The following is an 18,199-nucleotide window of genomic DNA, read 5'->3' on the forward strand; positions in this document are numbered from 1 at the left end:
ACTTTAGACCATAGATTCCTGGCAAGAAGAACTGATTTTTTTCATCTATGGATCCCACTTCTTTGGACGGTGCTGAGCACCCTGTAGGTACTTCATAACTAAACCCAGGCAATGCTCGTTACAAAGACTCCAATGGGCCAAATTATTTCAGCACAAACATGAGGGCTAAATTCCAACTTCAAAATGTATGCATTATTGTCTTTTGCTTCTCCCCGGCTGGCAGGGGCTGGTGTCTTTGTATTCCTTGCACACAGCAGGAGACCTTCCATGCAGTAAGTGCTTAATAGATGCCCGCTGAATTGACAATTTAAATTGTTGTTTTAGGTGAAAAGTGACTTGTGTTTTCTTGTTTTTTAAAAAAATCAAAATTTTCTTTCCAATTAATGATGAATTTACATCTCAACAAACACAAACATTTCATTACTAGTATTTTAATTGAATATTAAAAGGAGTAGGACTTCATCCAAAATTGTTAATCTGGTACATTAGAAAAGTCTGATTGTTCTATAAATAAAGAGGTGGGGGCGCTGGGTTGGAGAGCAAGAAACACAAGGGAGCTCTCTGTTGCTCACCCCACAGCCCTGTGGTCCCTGGACCATGCTAGCAGTTCCTTTTTTGTCCATGCTCCCATGACTACACAAAGGCGGCGATACAACAGGCATTCACCAACGACTGCCTGGAAGAGTCTAGAACTCAACACCTCATTGTTCGGCGCCGCCATCTGAACGCACATGGTTCCCCAGCCTCTTTCTGATCCAGTCGTCACCACGAGAGCACAGGACGCCGGCGCCCCTCCCCTGGCAGCCCATTCCTCCCACCCCAGAATCAAAGGTGCTCAGAGGGAGTGAAAAACGGGCGACCCCTCCCCCCCAGGCCGAAAAGGGGGTTTCCCAAACATCCCCCCAGGAACCATGACCCTTTGGAGTAATATGACTAAGAATGGCATTCATAGGAAGGGACACACACATTCACCGGAGAGTTAAAACTATAAAACAGAGGGTGGCTCAGTGGATGGAGAGTCAGGCCTAGAGATGGGAGTTCCTGGGTTCAAATCCGGCCTCAGACACTACCTGGGCGAGTCCCTTAACCCCCACTGCTTAGCCCTTACTGCTCTTCTGCTTGGAACCAATCCACAGTATTGATGCTAAGATGGAAGGTAAGAGTTTAAAAAAACAACTATAAAACAGGGCACAAAGTGCTGGACAAAACAAGGAGGCAGGGTCATTTGTGAGGACTTTTAAAGAAATGTATTTAGGACATTTTCCCATAGTTAAATAAATATAAGATTCGTGTTCATCCTCCCCTCCCCCCAATCAATTCCACCAGGTTATACAGGTATCATTGTTAAAAACCTATTTCCATAGGATCACTATTTGCAATAGAACGATCTTTTAAAGCCCAAATCCCTCACATCCCCATTGAACCACGGGATCAATCCTATGTTTTCCTTCTGCTGTCGGGACTTTGGATAAACCGAATAATAATAAAGGGAAGTGTTCCCCAGAATTCTAATTTATAGGTTGCCGTAGTGACTATGGAGCATGAATTCCTGTGCTGTCCAGGTTTATGGAAGGACCCCCCATTCCCGCAGTGTCAGCAAAGTCTTGAGGGGCTGACGGGACTGGGGGGGGGGGGCGCCTGTGGTAGGAGATGGACCTGGGATTTCAGCTGTTTAGAAAACCTCACTTAGTGGGGCAGGCCGGGCCTTCTCTGCCACTGACCCGGTTTTCTGTCACAGCCAGGCACCCACCTCCCCTGAAGTCAGGGAGGCCAGGATTCCAAGGCTGCCTCACACACTCCCTGGGTCTCCTGGACCAGAATTAAATGAGAGACGGTGCCAAGTTCAACTTAATGACCTCCAAGGGCTCTTCCCCATCGAAACGTATGATCTTCGGATTCTAGAATTGCCAGAACCCAGAGAAATCGTGTTTTGTTTTTTGTGTTTTTTTTTGGCCAAATTACAAATTGCCAAATTACTCTGGCAGGGTCAGATGTGTCCAAAGAAGATGCGAAAACATTCTCCAAAGAACATAGTCAAGAAAAAATAACAAGGTGAGCTAGTTTTGTGCTAGTGTGGCTGCAATGAGGACCTCTAGCTCAGATAGCAGCCAGCCAGGAACGGTGAGAAAATAGGATTTGGATCTGGAAGTGATGTTAAAAGCTATCTTATGGGGGGTGGAGAAGGGGGGGGGGGGAGCTGGCTAGCTCAGTGGATTTAGAGCCAGGCCTAGAGAGGGGACGTCCTAGGTTCAAATCTGGCCTCAGACACTTCCCAGCTGTGTGACCCTGGGCAAGTCACTTGAATCCCATTCCCTAGCCTTTACAGCTCTTCTGCCTTGGAGCCAATACACAGTATTGACTCCAAGACAGAAGGTAAGGGTTTAAAAAAAAAAGAACTAAAAAGAGTTTCAAACAGAGTAAGAAGAAATGACAGTAAGTGCTTTTTTTAATAGGTCTGAGCCTCATAAAACAAACAAACAAAAAAAAAATGGAGACAAGTCTACATGCCATAGGAAAAGGGCACTGCCCTGGTCCTGTCAGGAAGAACCCAGGAGGCAAGTCTCTGAAACACCTCTAGGAGGGCAGGAAGATCAGAATCTCCAATGAAGGGAAAAGCTCCATGGAGGCAGGCCCTCAACATGGCTGGGAGCATTCAGACCAGGATGCATCAGTGCTGATTTTAGTTTACAAAACTTTGACCCAAAAGTCCGGGAGGTGAAGAGTTCAGAAGGGGGAAAAGCCTGCTCCTGGCACAACGTCCCAAAGCAGGAACTGAGGCTGCAGATAGGAGCAAACAGAAGAGACTGAAAACTCTTAAAAAGTAGTTTGAACGTGGAGGCAACCAAGAGACAACCCCAGGACAGAAGAGGGTCATTCCATACCTACTACAAGCAGAGGTTCACAGAGGATAAAAGAAAATGTTTCTTCATAAAGACTATAGAAGTTTGCAAAAGAAATGAAACAAGAGATAATATAAAAATATAAATGAAATAAAATGAAAATAAAAAATAAATGAAATAAAAATAAATGAAATTATAAGGAAAGGACTGGAAGAAAAATGAATCATTTATGTATTTATGTATGACCTTGGGCAAGTCACTTAACCCCCATTGCCTAGCCCTTACCACTCTTCTGCCTTAGAAACCAACACACAGTATTGATTCCAAGATGGAAGGTAAGGGTTAAAAAAAGAAAAATAAATCATTTAGAACAGAAGAAGGAAAACCTTACCCAAAGTTTACAGATTCCCTGAAAATTACAGTGCATCAAAAAGAAACCAATGACTATCACAAAAAAAAATTAATAAAATCAAAAGCTTGAAAGAATTCCTAAAAACCATAACAAAACTTTTAGAGAAATCACAAATGAAAATATACACATATACAAGTTTATTTGTTTAATTCATTAATTTAGAATATTTTTTCCATGGTTACATGAATCATGTTTTTTCTCTCTACTTCTCCCACCCTCCTCCCATAGCCAATGAACAATTCCACTGGGTTTTACATTACATATATATTTTTTAAATCAAAAGGAAAATTGAAAAAGAATCCACTTATCTCCCCAAATGAGTCTTCAAATGGAAATTCCCAGGAACACAATAGGCAAAATTGAGAACTGCAAGGTCAAAGAAAAAAAAAAACACAAGCAGGCAAGGAATCACATTCAGGGTTACACAAGACTTGGCAGGTACTATAAAGAAGAGGAAATCTTGGAATACAACATTTCAAAAGGCAAAGTTAATGGTATACAACCAAGAAAAGCTCATCCTTCAAGGCTGAGTATAATCCAATGGGGGGCGGGGGTGATTGCATTTTAATGGAATAGGGGTCTTTTAAGAATTCCTGATGAAAAGCCTGGATCTGAGTAGAAACTCTTAAATAAGAACATCACAATCAAGAAACCTAAAAAGGTAAATAAAAATGAACAATAAATGCTTATAATTTAACAGACAAGAAATTAATGTCCCTTCAAGAATCAGAGAGGGCTAGGGTTCTTCTGTTTAGGGATTCTTAAGAAAGAGAAAAAGAGAGATAATATACTAGGGAAGAAAAGAGGAATAAAGAGAATGGAATGACAGACATTATGCGGACCTCCACATTATGTGGCATCAACTCTTATCTTAACTAGGCAAAGGAGGGTTGAATACACATGAGTGCACCCAAGTTTTGTGTAGAAATATACTGAGCTCAACAGGAAAATCAGTGTAGAAAGGGAGCCTGGAGGAGGGGTTTAGGAGGGAAAATAGTATTGGGGAAGGAATAGTCACAAGCAAAACAGACAAGAAAAGGAAAGAGAAGAGGAGCTGTGGGTGGAAGCAGATCACTGATAGATAAATTACAGACCACCAAAGCTTAGCAAACTCCTCTGTCACCACTTATTTGTAAAGAGGAAGGAGGAAGAGAAAAAAAAGAAAAAGTATACAATGATATAATGGAGGGGTTGCTAAATATAAAGAATATGAATGGGATAAACTCACTTTTAAAATGGAGAATAGCAGAATGAATTAGAAAGTGGAATGCAACAATATGCTGTTTGCAAGAAACCTGCTTGAAAATAAAGATTTACACATAATTAAAATAACAGTCTAGAGTAATTTATAATACTTAAGATGAACTAAAAAATTCAGAAGTAGCAATCATGAATTCAGAAAAAAAAGTTTAAAAATCCATCATTGTTAAAGAGATAAGCATGGAAATTATGTTATGGTTAATGGTACTATAGACAAAATAATAGCAATATAACATCTATGTATATAAAGGAAAAGATATTTATAATTTATGTAAATTAAATTAATGCATTCGTTTTAGTTAAAATTTAATTTTATTATATTGAAACCATAATAGTTGGGACCTTCAATATGACTTTTAGATTTATCTAAATCTAATGAAAAATAAAGAAGAAGTTCAAGATTTGAATAAAATTTTATAAGAGGTAGATGTGATATATCTCTAGCAATTACTGAATGGAAATAGAAAGAATTAGATCCATCCATCTCTATTTCTGTCTTGAGACAGAGATAAAGATAGATGGACATGAGAGTGCATATAAAAATTGACAGTGTTTGGACATAAAACTTCATAATACAGAAAAGAACGACTATTAAAGATATCTTTTTTCTGGCTATAGTGCTATAAAATAATTAATAATTTTAAAAAATGTTAGAAGGATTCAAACGTAAATGGAAACTAAATAATTTAATCCAAAAGAATTAGTCAAAAACAAATCAAAGACAGTGAATATTTTCATCAAATAAAATGACAATAATGAGGCAACATACCCAAATTTTGGGATATAACCAAAGCAGTTCTAAGGATACAATTTGTATCTTTAAACCCTTTCATCAACAAAACAGAATGAACAGACCAATGAATTTGGTTTGCAACCATACAAAGACAGAAAAACAACAAATTAAGAAACTTCTTCTAGAAACTGAAATAGAAGTTCTGAAAATCAAAGCAGAGATGAATAAAATTGAAAACAAAAGCAAAAATAATGAATTTATGAATAAGACTTGGTACTGTTTGGTTTTTCTTTTTAAACAGAAAACCTATGAGCTAACCTGGTTAAAAAGAATGAAGAAAATCAAACTGCCCCATCACCAATAAAAAGAATTCATAATAAATGAAAAGTTAATAGAGGAAATCATGAGAAAATATTTTGTCCAATTATGGACAAACAACTCCATAATCTAAATAAACTGAATGGCTGTTTATAAAATTATAAAATAGTCACTAAAATAAGAAATACAGAATTGAATACAGATCATTTTCAGAAAATGAAACTGGATAAGCAATAAACTCCTAAAGGAAATTAAAAAAAAACTTACACATCATTGAATTCTATCAAACATTCAATGAACAATTACTTTTTTACATAAATTGTTTGCAAAAAAGAGGAAAATTAGGGGTTGATTCTACCAAAATCCTTCTACAATAAAAATATGGTCTTAATAACCAAAGCACGGTGAGACAAAGCAGAGAGAGAAATGTAAAAACTACTATTTCTGATGGATATTAATGAAAAGGTCAATACAATATTAGCAAAGAGACTATATAGTAATATTAAAAAATTATATACTATGACGAGATTCATTATATTCAAAGAATATAGAGTTGGCTAAATAACTAAGACAACTACAAATACAATATTTATATTAATAACAAAATCAATAAAAAGTATATTATTATATCGATACAGAAAAAAGCTTTTAAAAATATGATACCCATTTCAATAAAAAATACAAGAAAGTATAGAAATAATCAGACTTTTCCTTATGATAGTAAATAGTCTCTGTCTATAACAAGAGTCAGCTTTATATGCTATGGAGAAACATTTCAGACCTTTCCAGTCAACACTGTTATTTGATATAGTGCCAGAAATACCAACTACAGCAGCAAGACAATAACAAAGAAATTAATAGAATAAGTAAAGACAAAACAGAACTAAAATTGTCTTTTTAAAATTTTATTTATCAGAGCATGGAGACTGAGCTAAAAAATTAACTGAAATAAATAATTACAGCAAAGTAGCAGAATAGAAAATAAACCTAGATAAATCACTGGCTTTTCTCTATATTACCAACAAAACCCAACAGGAAGAGATAGAAAAGGGAGTTCTATCAAAATAACCAGAAAATATATCAAATATTTAGAAGTCCGCTCAAGAAGAAACAAACAGAAACTCTATAAATATGCAATACTCTTTACAGAAATAAATGCAGACCTGAAAAATCAAAGAGATTTTAATCACTCATGATTGGGCCATGTCAATAGAATAAAAATGATAATACAACCTACGTTAATCATTTATTCAGTGTTGTGCCAATCAAACTGTCAAAGGATTATTTTATTTTCACTTATTCATTTATTTATCTATTCATTCATTCATTCATTCATTCTTTCAATTAATAAAAACCCTTACCTGCCATCTTAGAATCAATGCTATGCATTGGTTCCAAGGCAGAAGACCAGTAAGGGCTAGGCAATGGGGGTTAAGTGACTTGCCCAGGGTCACACAGCTGGGAAGTGTCTGAGGCCAGATTTGAACCTAGGATGTCCCGTCTCTAGGTCTGGCTCTCAATCCATTGATCTACCCAGATGCTCCCCACAAAGGATTATTTTAGAGAGCTGGAAAAAAAATAATAACAAAATTCCTCTTAAGACACAGAAGGTCAAAAAACTAGAGGGAATTAACAAAAAAAAATGTAGGAAAGTTATATAAAGGCATCAGATATCAAACTATACTATAAAGCAGTAATCATCAAAATGATTTGATAATGATTAAAAAATAGGGAGGCTGTATCGGTGGAACATGTTAGTTATACAAATTGTAGAAATTTAACAAATATAACATCATAATGTTCAACAAACCCAAAGACTATAGTTCCTGGGATAAAGACTCACTATTTGACAAAAACTTCTGGGAAAATAGGAAAGCAGACCGGCAAGAATTAGGATTAGGCCAAAATTTTACACTAAGTACCATAATAAGCTTCTTATGGATATTAGCTAGATTATTACGAGCAATAATTACAAATTACAAGCAAAGAAGATCTCTTTTACACCTCTGGGTATGGGAAGAGTTCTTGAGCGGGTATAGAGAGGATCACAGAAAATAAATGGACAATTTTGATTACATAAAACTGAAAAGTTTTTTCAAAACAAAATCAATACAGTTAAAAACAGAAGAGAAAGAGTTAAATGGGGGAAAATCTTTACAGCAGGTTTCTCTTATGAAGGTCTGATAACTAAGATGTATAGAGGGCTAATACAAATGTAATATAATGTAATTTAATATAATATAATCATTCTGTAAGAGATAAATAGTTAAAGGATATGACCAAGCAGTTCTCAAGGGAAGAAATGCAAGCTATCAATAACCATTTGAACAAATGCTCCAAATTAGAAATAATTAGAGAAATGCAAATTAAGAAAACTAGTTCCACTTTACACCTATTGGAAGGCAAAGTTGAAATAAAGTGTAAACCTTAAAATTTCACAGACTTATGAATGTTAAAAATTTTACTCCACATTGAGAAATCCTCCAATTCCCTACTTGAAATACTTCCCTACCAGATAGTGAGAATTCTACTTGAATGTGAAAACTCCTTGCTATAGGAGTATCCCTACTCCACCCCAACTTAAGAATGCTTTAGGGCAGAAAACTCCTTGCTAAACAATGAAAGTACTTGAAAACCATACTTATAAAGGAAAGGAGTTCTTTGAGCCATGCCTATTTTTGGAAATGAAACAATGGGATGCTAAGTGCCTATAAAAGTGGGGCAACTTGTAAACTACTTAGACCTAAAAGGTGAAAACTTACTCAGAGGTTTTCTCTTAATGAAATTAGTCGACACAGCAGCATTTTTTTTTTTCTGACTTACTAAAGAGATTAATCTACTCAGCTGTGAATTCAAAATGGGCTGTCTTTTGAAAAACATCTACAGTGATTGGTAGATGGAAGAACTTAGGGGAGGTGACATAGGAGATTTTGCCCTTAAAATATAGAGCTCAGAGAAGAGCTGGAGGTCATTCTGAAACATTCAGATTGAGGAGGACTCATTCTGAAACATTCAGATTGAGGAAGGACTGATTCTGAAACATTCAGATGGAGGAGGGAGCTGGTGAAAGCAGCTGAGATGATGCTGACCTGGTGTCACTAGAATCCTTGCTTAGGCAGACCTTGTGGTGAGTGTTAAAAGACTGACTGACTGATCTCTCTGTTAAGACTCAGGTCTAGGCCATGTTGGCTTAAGGCCTTTCATACTTATTTCCTTTTTCTCTCTTTCTCTCTTTTCTTTAATTCCACATTTGTATTAATTAAAATCTCTATAAACCCAGTTGACATGGGTATTTGAATAACTGGGAATATTTCCTTGGCGACCACCTTATATTTGATTTAAAACCCAAGACACTGTAGCGAAACATTTCTGCGGTCAAATTTACTCACCCTCTCTTATATCTATCACAATTTATATCTTCCACCATTTTAACTCACTACAGTTTAAGACCTCAACCATTTTAAATCTAACAAAAGAGAATGACAATTTTTTGGGGAGGATGAGGGGAATGGGTTAGGAGGACAAGTATACTAATGATCTATTATTGGATCTGTGAATTGGCACAACCATTCTAAAAAGTAATTTGTAACTATCCCCTACAAAATCACTAAACTATGCATATCTTTTGACCTTGGTACATATCCCAAAGAGATCAAACAGACAGAAAAAAGACCTATAGGCACAAGAATATTTATAGCAGTTGTAGCAAATTTGTTGTAGCAGATCTCTGGAAAGTCCATCAATTGGGGATATAGCTAAACAAATTATGACATATGAATATAATATATAATAATATAATGTAAGAAGTGATGGAAGGGCCAAATTCAGAAAAAAAAACTATGAAATCATATGAATTGATGAAAAGTGAAATGAGTAAAACCAGGAGAACAATTTATTCAATTATTTAAAAAATTGTAAAGATAAGTACCTTTGAAAGAGAAGAACTTTGAAAATTGCAATGGCTAATATGATCAAACATGGAAACCAACTCCTCAAGGAGATTTACTGAAATTGTAATGAGACATGCATGTTTGGATATGGTCACTATGTGGATTTTATTTTATTTTAGCCAGACTGTACTTATTTGTCACTAGGGAAGATTAAAAAAGAGACTGTGGAACAGGAATTTGGAGGCACTAGTGGGGGATAGTGAAAATGATGACAAAATTAAAGAGTCCTCGAAGCATTTTTTAAATGCACATAAAATAACAGAAGTACAGAGAGAATCACAGACAAGCAGGACAGCTTTTAAATTAACATGTTGAATTAATTAATATACTTAAAAAAACAAGTTATAATCACAGATAGAATAAAAAAAAACTGGGAGTATAACTGCCAAAACAAATCAAGGCACTACATGAACATAATTATAAAGTAATTATGAAATAAAAGTCAGATCTAAAATAACTGGAGAAATATTCATTGTTCATGGATGAGCAGAGCCAATATAATCAAAATGACAATCTTACCTAATCTACTTATTCAAGTGCCATCCCAATCAAATTTAAAAAATTATCTTATTGAGCTAGAAAAATACCATAGTGCTAGATTTTAAACTGTATTATAAAGCAATAATTTTCAAAACTATCTGGTACTGGCTAAAAAATAGAAAGGCTGATTAAAATCCATACAAGATCTAGACTTAAAGGAGATAAGAAATGGAAGTTAGAAGAGCAGGGAACATATTTTCTATCAGATTTATGAGTAGGAGAGGAATTTATGAGTCAAGAGATGTAGAGCATTGTGAGATATAAAGTGGATAATTTTGAATACATTAAATTCAAAAGTTTTTGTACAAATAAAACATAAATCTGATAGGAAATATGTCAAGACTAGAATGAAAGAAGAAAATTGGGGGGGAGTTTCATAGATAGTCTCTTGGACAGCATTCTCCTATTTAAGGTATATAGAGAATTTTGTCAAATTTATAAGGACAAGAGTCTTCCCCCAAATGATAAATGAGTAAAAGATATGAAAAGTTTTGAGATAAAGAAATAAAAATGCTCTAAATCACTACCGATTAGAGAAATGAAAACCAAAACAATTCTGGGGTATCATTTCATAACCACTAATATGACAAAAGGGCAAAATGACAAATGTTGGAGGGTATGTGCAAAAATGGGGACACTAGTACCCCATTGGTGGAACTGCGAATCCGTCCAACTATTTTGGAGAGCAATTTGGAATTATGCCCAGAGTGTTGTAAAACTGTATATGCCCATAAACTCAGCAATACTATTTTATCTGTTTCCCAAGGAGATCAGGGAAAAAGGAAGAGTCTATATCTTCCAAAATATTAATAGCAGCTCTCTTCCTAAGTGGCAAAGAACTCAAAATGGAGGGCAAATCCATCAATTGGGAAATGACTAAACAAATTGTGATGTAGGATTGAGATGGGATACTACTATGCCATTAGAAGTGATAAGTGGATTAATTTTTTAAATACTTTGAAAGAACTACATGAGATAATGAAGAGTAAAACAAATAGAACCAAGAGAAAGTTTTAATATTTGAAGAATAATTTGTGAATGTTCACTTCCAGAGAATGAATTGAAAAATGGAAACGTGAAAGACATTATATATATACACACTTCTATCTATTTGCAAGATGATGCCCTTCAATGGTGTGAAAAGAAGAGAAAGGTCTGAGATACCTGGAAATAAATTCTATTAATAAAAATAGATTTAATTTAAAAGGCTATAGGGGAAGGTAGATAGCTCAGAAGAAGGATGGAAAAGTCCTGAATTAAAGTCTGACCTCAGACACTTACTAACTGTAACCCTGGGCAAGTTACTTAATTTTAATACCCTAGCCCTTACCTCTCTTCCAAAGCTTTGGAATGAATTCTTTCTATCAGTTCTAAGACAGATGATAAGGGTTTAAAATAAATAAATAAAATAAGCTATATATAATAGAGATACATAGTCTTACAAATAATCTATTCTTTATATGTGGAAATATATCTGTAGGTATATTTATATTATTAAAACATTAATATTCATATTATAATAAGTTACACTGTGTTATAATATAACAAATTATATTTTTATTAGAACAAACTTCTATTATTATAAACATATTATAAACACATAAACACAATAAAAATAATAAAATAAAAATGATATATTCTGTAATCAGTTAGTTCTCTGGGAGGAGAGAAAGAAGGGATGAAGGGGGAAATCTAGGCAGAATAAAAAAACCAAATATCAATAAAAATCTATCAAAAATAAATAAAAATCATTTTAAAAAGTTCCTCTGGAATAGCCCTTTCATTAAAGCTTGTGAAGCAATTGGGACCCAGGGAGGTTTTCCCCCATAATCACAAAGGTTGTAGAGGGCAGAGTCAAAATCCAAAACCATGTGAACCATTGGCTGCCATCCATCACCTTTTCTTTTTTTCCTAGGAGAAGAGATGTTTTTAAGTGCCTTACCAAAGAAAATACTCTTGCTTCTCTTGGCTTACCCTAAATCTCACCCCACCCAGCCTCTATGGCCTGGCTTAAGTTCCATCTCATTTCCCTATTTTGTCTTTAGTATTCACAGTATAACACAACTGAACACTGTTATACATTGTCCCATACTGTTAGCCTTAAATCCTGAATAATACTATAAGCAACTTGAGAAGAGGAACCACTCTATTTCTTTTCTCTCCATGACAAGGGCCAGGCACATGAGCTATATTTTATAAGTGCTTGTAGAATTTAGTTTCCCAATGCCATTTCTTACTTTTCTGAAATATTATGGAGGGAAAACCTTAAACTACAGTGCTAAGAGCTCTGCAATCAGTCAGAGAATCTTGGTTTAGCTATTTACTTACTACCTGTGTGTATCTGGGAAAGTCACTTAATCTCTCTGGGGTCCTGATTCATTATCTATAAAATAAAGCTGACAATGATTCAGAAAGCCTGAATTCAAATCTGGGTTTTGCCACATATTACTTTGATCAAGTACATATTACTTTGTCTCACAGGGCCCCTTTTCTTGTCTGCAAATGAGACAATTGGAGATGGGAAGTTTATGCATCTTAAATAGGTTTTGTATTTTCCCTAAATATCTAGCAAAGCTTCTGTACACAAAAGGTACTTAATAAAAGTTTGTTGATTTAAAAAAAAAAAAAGAAAGCAGGGAGAGCTTGGATTTGACAACCACTAAGGCCCCTTTTTTTCAACTCCCAAGGAGATGATCTTTATAGTCCCTCTTAGCCCTAAATCTTAAGATCCTATAACTTCTCCTTCTTCAATCTAACAAACAATAGCTCTCAGGTTAATCAGGTCCATGACAAAAACTAACTCTCTAAGAACCTGAGTTCCAATCCCACCTTTCTCTGTATGACTTTGGGCAAGGCACCTTATCCTCCCTAGGTCTCAGCCTCATCATCTGGAAGAAATGAGAGGGTTGGACTAGATCACTTCTGAGGTCCCTTCCAACTAGATCTATAATATATATTATATATATATATATAATATATAATATCGATTTTATAATCTAGTCTCAAATGGTGGCTAACTGATTTGTGGCAAAACTTATTCTTCATCAGTATGTGTTGCATGGTAATTTATGTACACTCAGATCAAATTGCTTGCCTTCTGGAAGGGAGAGAGAAAGGAGGGAGTCAATTTGGATCTTATAATTTTGGAAAACCTGTGTTGAAAATTGTTATTTTATATAATTAGGAAAATAAAATATATTAAAAAAATATTCTCCATCAATTCTTTTCCTCCCTGCCAAACTTCCCCTTCTCTCTTCACACTCCCAATGTTTCCTTGATTCCCTCACAGAAGCTATTCTGGCCTCCTTTTTTTTTCTTTAAACTAAAAGATAACTTTCCCCATAAACTCTCTGTTCGTCACAAATCACAATTCCTCTGCACGACCATCACTCATCCATTCCTACTTCTCTGTCTCGAAGGAAATCCTTGACACAGCCAACCCATCTAACCTTGATCTCTTCCTCTCCATCCCTCTTCTCTTTTAGGACCAAACTCTTAGAAAGCACCACCTGCACTTGCATACTCCCAAATCCCATTTCCACTTCCCAAATTTTCAACTGAAAATGTTTTCTCTAAAACTACCTCTTAACTGCCAAACCAGACATCGATTTCTCAGTCTTCATCTGCCTTGACTTCTTTTGGCAACTTCTGAAACTCCCAATCATCCCCACTCTTTTTCCTAGATCTTTTTAAATTTTGGTTTAATTTAACTTTCTTCCGGCTTCTCCTCTTCCCTGTCTGATTCCTCCTTCTGTAAATGATCATTGGATCTTGTATTGTCCCTTTCCCCCAGATCTCTGTCCTGAGCCTTCTTCTCTTTTATTCCTAAACAAGCTTTGGAAATATCTTCAGCTCCTATGGATCCAAGTCACCTCTTCATAAATGAACTCACAAATCTATGTAACCAAATTCAATCTTGCTCCCAACTCCAGTCATGCATGATTGCTGCTGAACATTTTTCCTGGACATATTGTAGCCAACTCAGGCTTATTAACATGATCAAAATGATTGTTGATCACCCCCTTAAGCCTGCACTCTTCTATTGAGAGTATTTTATTACCTTCTCATCCTCCAGGTTGGTAACTTTAAAATCATCCTTGACTCTTCTCTCTCCCTCACCCTCCATTTCCAACTAATTGCCAAGTTTTGTGGATTCTACCTACACAATACATCTATTCCACTTTCTCCACATAGTACCACCCTAGTTTGAGCCTCAACACTTAAGATCATAGATTTAAAACTGGAAGGGCCTTTAACGTCCATCCAATCTACTCCCCACCTTTCTATAGTTAAAGAAGCGGAGCCAAGTGATTTGCTCAGTTGTCAATAAAGGCACACTTCATTTTTTTTTTGCACTTTGCTTTATTGAACTTCATAGATATTGCATTTTTTTAAATAAACCGAAGGTTTGTTGTCAAGCAAATCTATCAGTGACATTTTTCTAACAGCATGCACTCACAACTATCTATCTGTGCCACATTTTGGTAATTTGTCACAATTTGGTAATTCTCATAATATTTCAAACTTTTTCATGATTATATCTATTATAATGATCCTTGATCTTTGATGTTAGGATCCTAATTGTTTTGGGGCAGCAGGGAACCATACCTATTTAGTACAGCAAATTTAATTTTTAAGTGCTGTGTGTGTTCTGACTGCTCTTAACCAACCTACCATCCTGGGCTTTCTCCCTCTCCTCAGGCCCCTAAATTCTCTGAGACACAACTATATTGAAATTAGGCCAACTAATAACAGCCTGTAAGTAGTCAAATGAAAGGAAGAGTCAATCAATGTGGCAAACTTCATTGTTGTCTTATTTTAAGAAACTGCCACAACTTTAAGCAATCAGCATCTTGAACTGATCATCATCAGCCATCAACCAAAAATGAGGTAAGAACTTCTACCAGCAAAAAAGATTACGACTTGCTGAAGGTTCAGACAATGGTTAACATTATTTAGTGATAAAGTATTTTTAAAAATAAAATGAAATAAATGCTTTCTTAAACATACTACTATTGTGCACCCAACAGACTATATGTATATATAGTCTGTTATAGTCTGTTAGTATATAGTAGAGTGTAAACACAACTTTTATGTGCGCTAGGAAACCAAAAATTCCATGTGACTCGCTTTATGTCAATATTCACTTTATTGCAGTAGTCTGGAACCTAACTTGCAATATCTCCGAGTATGCCTGTATTTATATCATCGAACCCAAAGCCTCTATCCCCTATGCTATGCACGTCTTAACTGGTCTTCCTGTTTCCAATCTCTTTTAATCCATCTTCCACCAAGTTGCCAAAAATAAATCTTCCTAAGTTAGAACATAACTAACTCACTTAGAAAGTTTCAGTGATACAACCAGTGTGAATAGGCTAGAAAACAAACTCATGGCTTGGTATTTCAGGTCTTCCACAATCTGGTTCCCACCTGCCTTGCTAGCCTTATTTCATACAATTTTCTCATCAGACATGCTAGGTCCGATTCAATCTGTTCTAACATTCCCTGAACGCTATCTTCCATCTCCTTCTTCTGTGCGTTCACTGAAGCTATTCTCTAGGTTTGGAAAGCCTATATCCTTCCTTACCTCCGCCTCTTGATATTTCTTCTTATTTCTTTAAGACCTTCAGGTGCCAACTCTTCTGTGAAGCCAGTTCAGAGGAATCCAATAGTTAGCACTCTGGCTCTCTTCAATTTTTCTTGTTATACTTGTATATGCATTGTATTCTCCATATATATGTAAAATATGTATGTAAAATATATACATATGCATTCTAATGGATGGATCTATATGTATACCTCCATTAGAATGCAAGTTCCATGAGGGTAGCAGCTATATTCATATTTGTTTTTGCAGCCTCAGAGCATAGTAAATTACCTGCTATACAGTCAACACTTAATAAATATTTGTTGGATTGAAGGGGCTCAAGTCAGTGAAAAGCAGTAAAGGGTATTTTCTAAGTCTTCATTCAATAGTGTAAGGCTTCTTGTCTTGCTCCAGGGTAATCAGGAAGGTGTGCTTAGAGCTGAGGGATTCTAGGTGGTGGAGATGAGAGGGGAGGACATGCCATACGCCCTGGCAAAGCCATAGAAATAAGGATGACTTAATGAGCTCCAATGACTCCAAGAACAAATACAAATCCCCTGTCTGGCATTTAAAGCTCTTGATTATCCTGGCTCCTTCTACTGTGTTCCAATAACTTTACTCCTCTTTACAAGTTCTGCAAACCAGCAAAGTTCTTCAATACAAAATTTATCACTAGCCTCCATACCTTTGTCTTCTGGTGCTGGAATATTCTGTCTTTTCACCTCCACCTTTTAGATTCCTTTTCTTCCTTTCATATTCAGCTCAGATCCCACCTTGTGTCTTTACCAAGTAATTCGCCTGGATCCCTTGTTCCTTCCCCTCTGAAATCTACAATAGTATATCTACTGTCTCTCTTTCTTTTATCTTATATATATTAAAATGTTTCTCAAATTAGAATATATGCTCCCCAAAGGCAGTTTTTGCCTTTCATTTTATGTTCAGTGGTTAGCACAGTGTCTGGAACATAGTAAGCTCTTGTTGGCCAGGTGGCTTGATTGAGATGGAATGTCCCAGTTGAGAAATAGGTCAGTTGGTTGGAATAGGGAATACCTAAAGAGGGTCTAACTGTATGATAAACCTGGATGGGAATCCTACAGCAAAATGGTGAAGAAATTCTAAATACAAAACAAAGGAGGGAGTTTATATTTTATCCTACAGGAAATAGTCACTGGAGCTTTTTGATAAGAATGACATTTTTGTAATATTTTAAAATAGTGAAATGGAATGAATACTGGCTTTGTAATCTGAAGACCTCAGATCAAATCTCAGTTTTGCTACTCCCTGCTTGTGTAACCTTGGACAAGTTGTTTAATCTCCCTGGGCCTCAGTTTCCTTATCTACTAAAAGAAGGGGATGGTCTAGATCACTGTTATCAAACTCAAATAGGAACTGAGCCTCAAAAATATACAAAGGAACCCTGAAAATGCATATTTGACTTAGAAAACCATATATTAACATTACCTGTTTTACTAAGTTTTTCTTTATTTTGTTAAATATTTCCCAATTACATTTTAATCTCGTTCCAACCCTACTTGGAAATGTAATGGGCTAAGTGGGCTAATTTCTAGTCAAAGGGTCCCTACCAGCTCAAAATTTGACCCTAATTTGGTGGGGAGTTCCAATGCTGCTCAATGCATATACATAAAAAAATAATTATAAACATGATAGATTGGATAGATAGTTGGATGGATAGATAAATAGATAGATATGAATTAAATTTGTGACTTCATTCCTTTTGGAAACTGCTAGAGAAAGATATTTCCTCTACTAGTTCAGATTGGCCTTTTCTCTATAATTTATATTCTTAAGAGAGCTGCCTAGTGTCCTATCCAGGATCACACAAAAAGTATGTGTCGGGCATAGGACTTGAGATTTCAAGATTTGTATGTGTAACTATTTACATGGACATGTGTGCACATATACACATATATTCACAAAGAAAATGTAGAGCTAATTTATGTATATAGATACATATATATGAACACACAAAAATTATTCTTCCATTAAAAAAAAGACTATAAATTCTTAACTTTGCTTCCAGTTTCATATCCAGATTGGCCCACGGTATGACAAACAGAGAAGCACCTGGGCTGTTCCTGATCCAGCTGTCTGCCTCTCACACATGGGCACACGTTTTCCAAGGCAGCATCCCTGCCCTCACATGGGACTGCAGCAGCAGCCTGGGCCCCACAGGGGGAAATGCTTAACAGAGAAAAGTAAAGTATGGTGGTGCCTGGAAGGGAGAAAGGGAGAGGGAGGGAGACAGGGAGGGAGAGTGAGAGAGAGAGAGGGAGGGCGCAAAGGGAGCCAGACAGTAAAGCACCTCAGCAGGGGAGGGAAGAAAGAACTGTGAACCAAGGCGGGGTAGGATTGGAGGGGGGAGGGGGAGGGTGCAGAAAAAACCTTGAATTTCAACTAGAGAGGGAGAGCGCGAAATTGAGGGCGGGAAAGAAAGCTTGCAGGCTACGTTTCTTCCCAACTCCAAGTCCCGGGCTCCAAGCACCAGATGCCGGGCTGCAGGGGCAGCGCCGTCCACCCTTCCATATTAACTCTCTTGCT

At 36.1% G+C, this 18,199-nt stretch overlaps 1 protein-coding gene and 1 long non-coding RNA gene across 5 annotated transcripts in view; one reads left to right on the forward strand and one right to left on the reverse strand.

Annotated features, from left to right (window-relative positions):
- The window catches only part of HMGN3 (high mobility group nucleosomal binding domain 3), a 74,303-nt gene that overhangs the window by 54,226 nt on the left and 1,878 nt on the right, over positions 1-18,199 (reverse strand). The gene's annotated exons all lie outside the window — the stretch shown is intronic.
- LOC103095391 (uncharacterized) lies at positions 705-3,333 on the forward strand. Its single transcript, XR_462683.2, has 3 exons — positions 705-831; positions 1,739-2,052; positions 2,454-3,333. It is a non-coding gene; the product is annotated as an uncharacterized LOC103095391 (long non-coding RNA).

The sequence above is a fragment of the Monodelphis domestica genome, chromosome 2, assembly GCF_027887165.1.
Source record: "Monodelphis domestica isolate mMonDom1 chromosome 2, mMonDom1.pri, whole genome shotgun sequence".
In the NCBI taxonomy this organism is placed as follows: Eukaryota; Metazoa; Chordata; class Mammalia; order Didelphimorphia; family Didelphidae; genus Monodelphis; species Monodelphis domestica.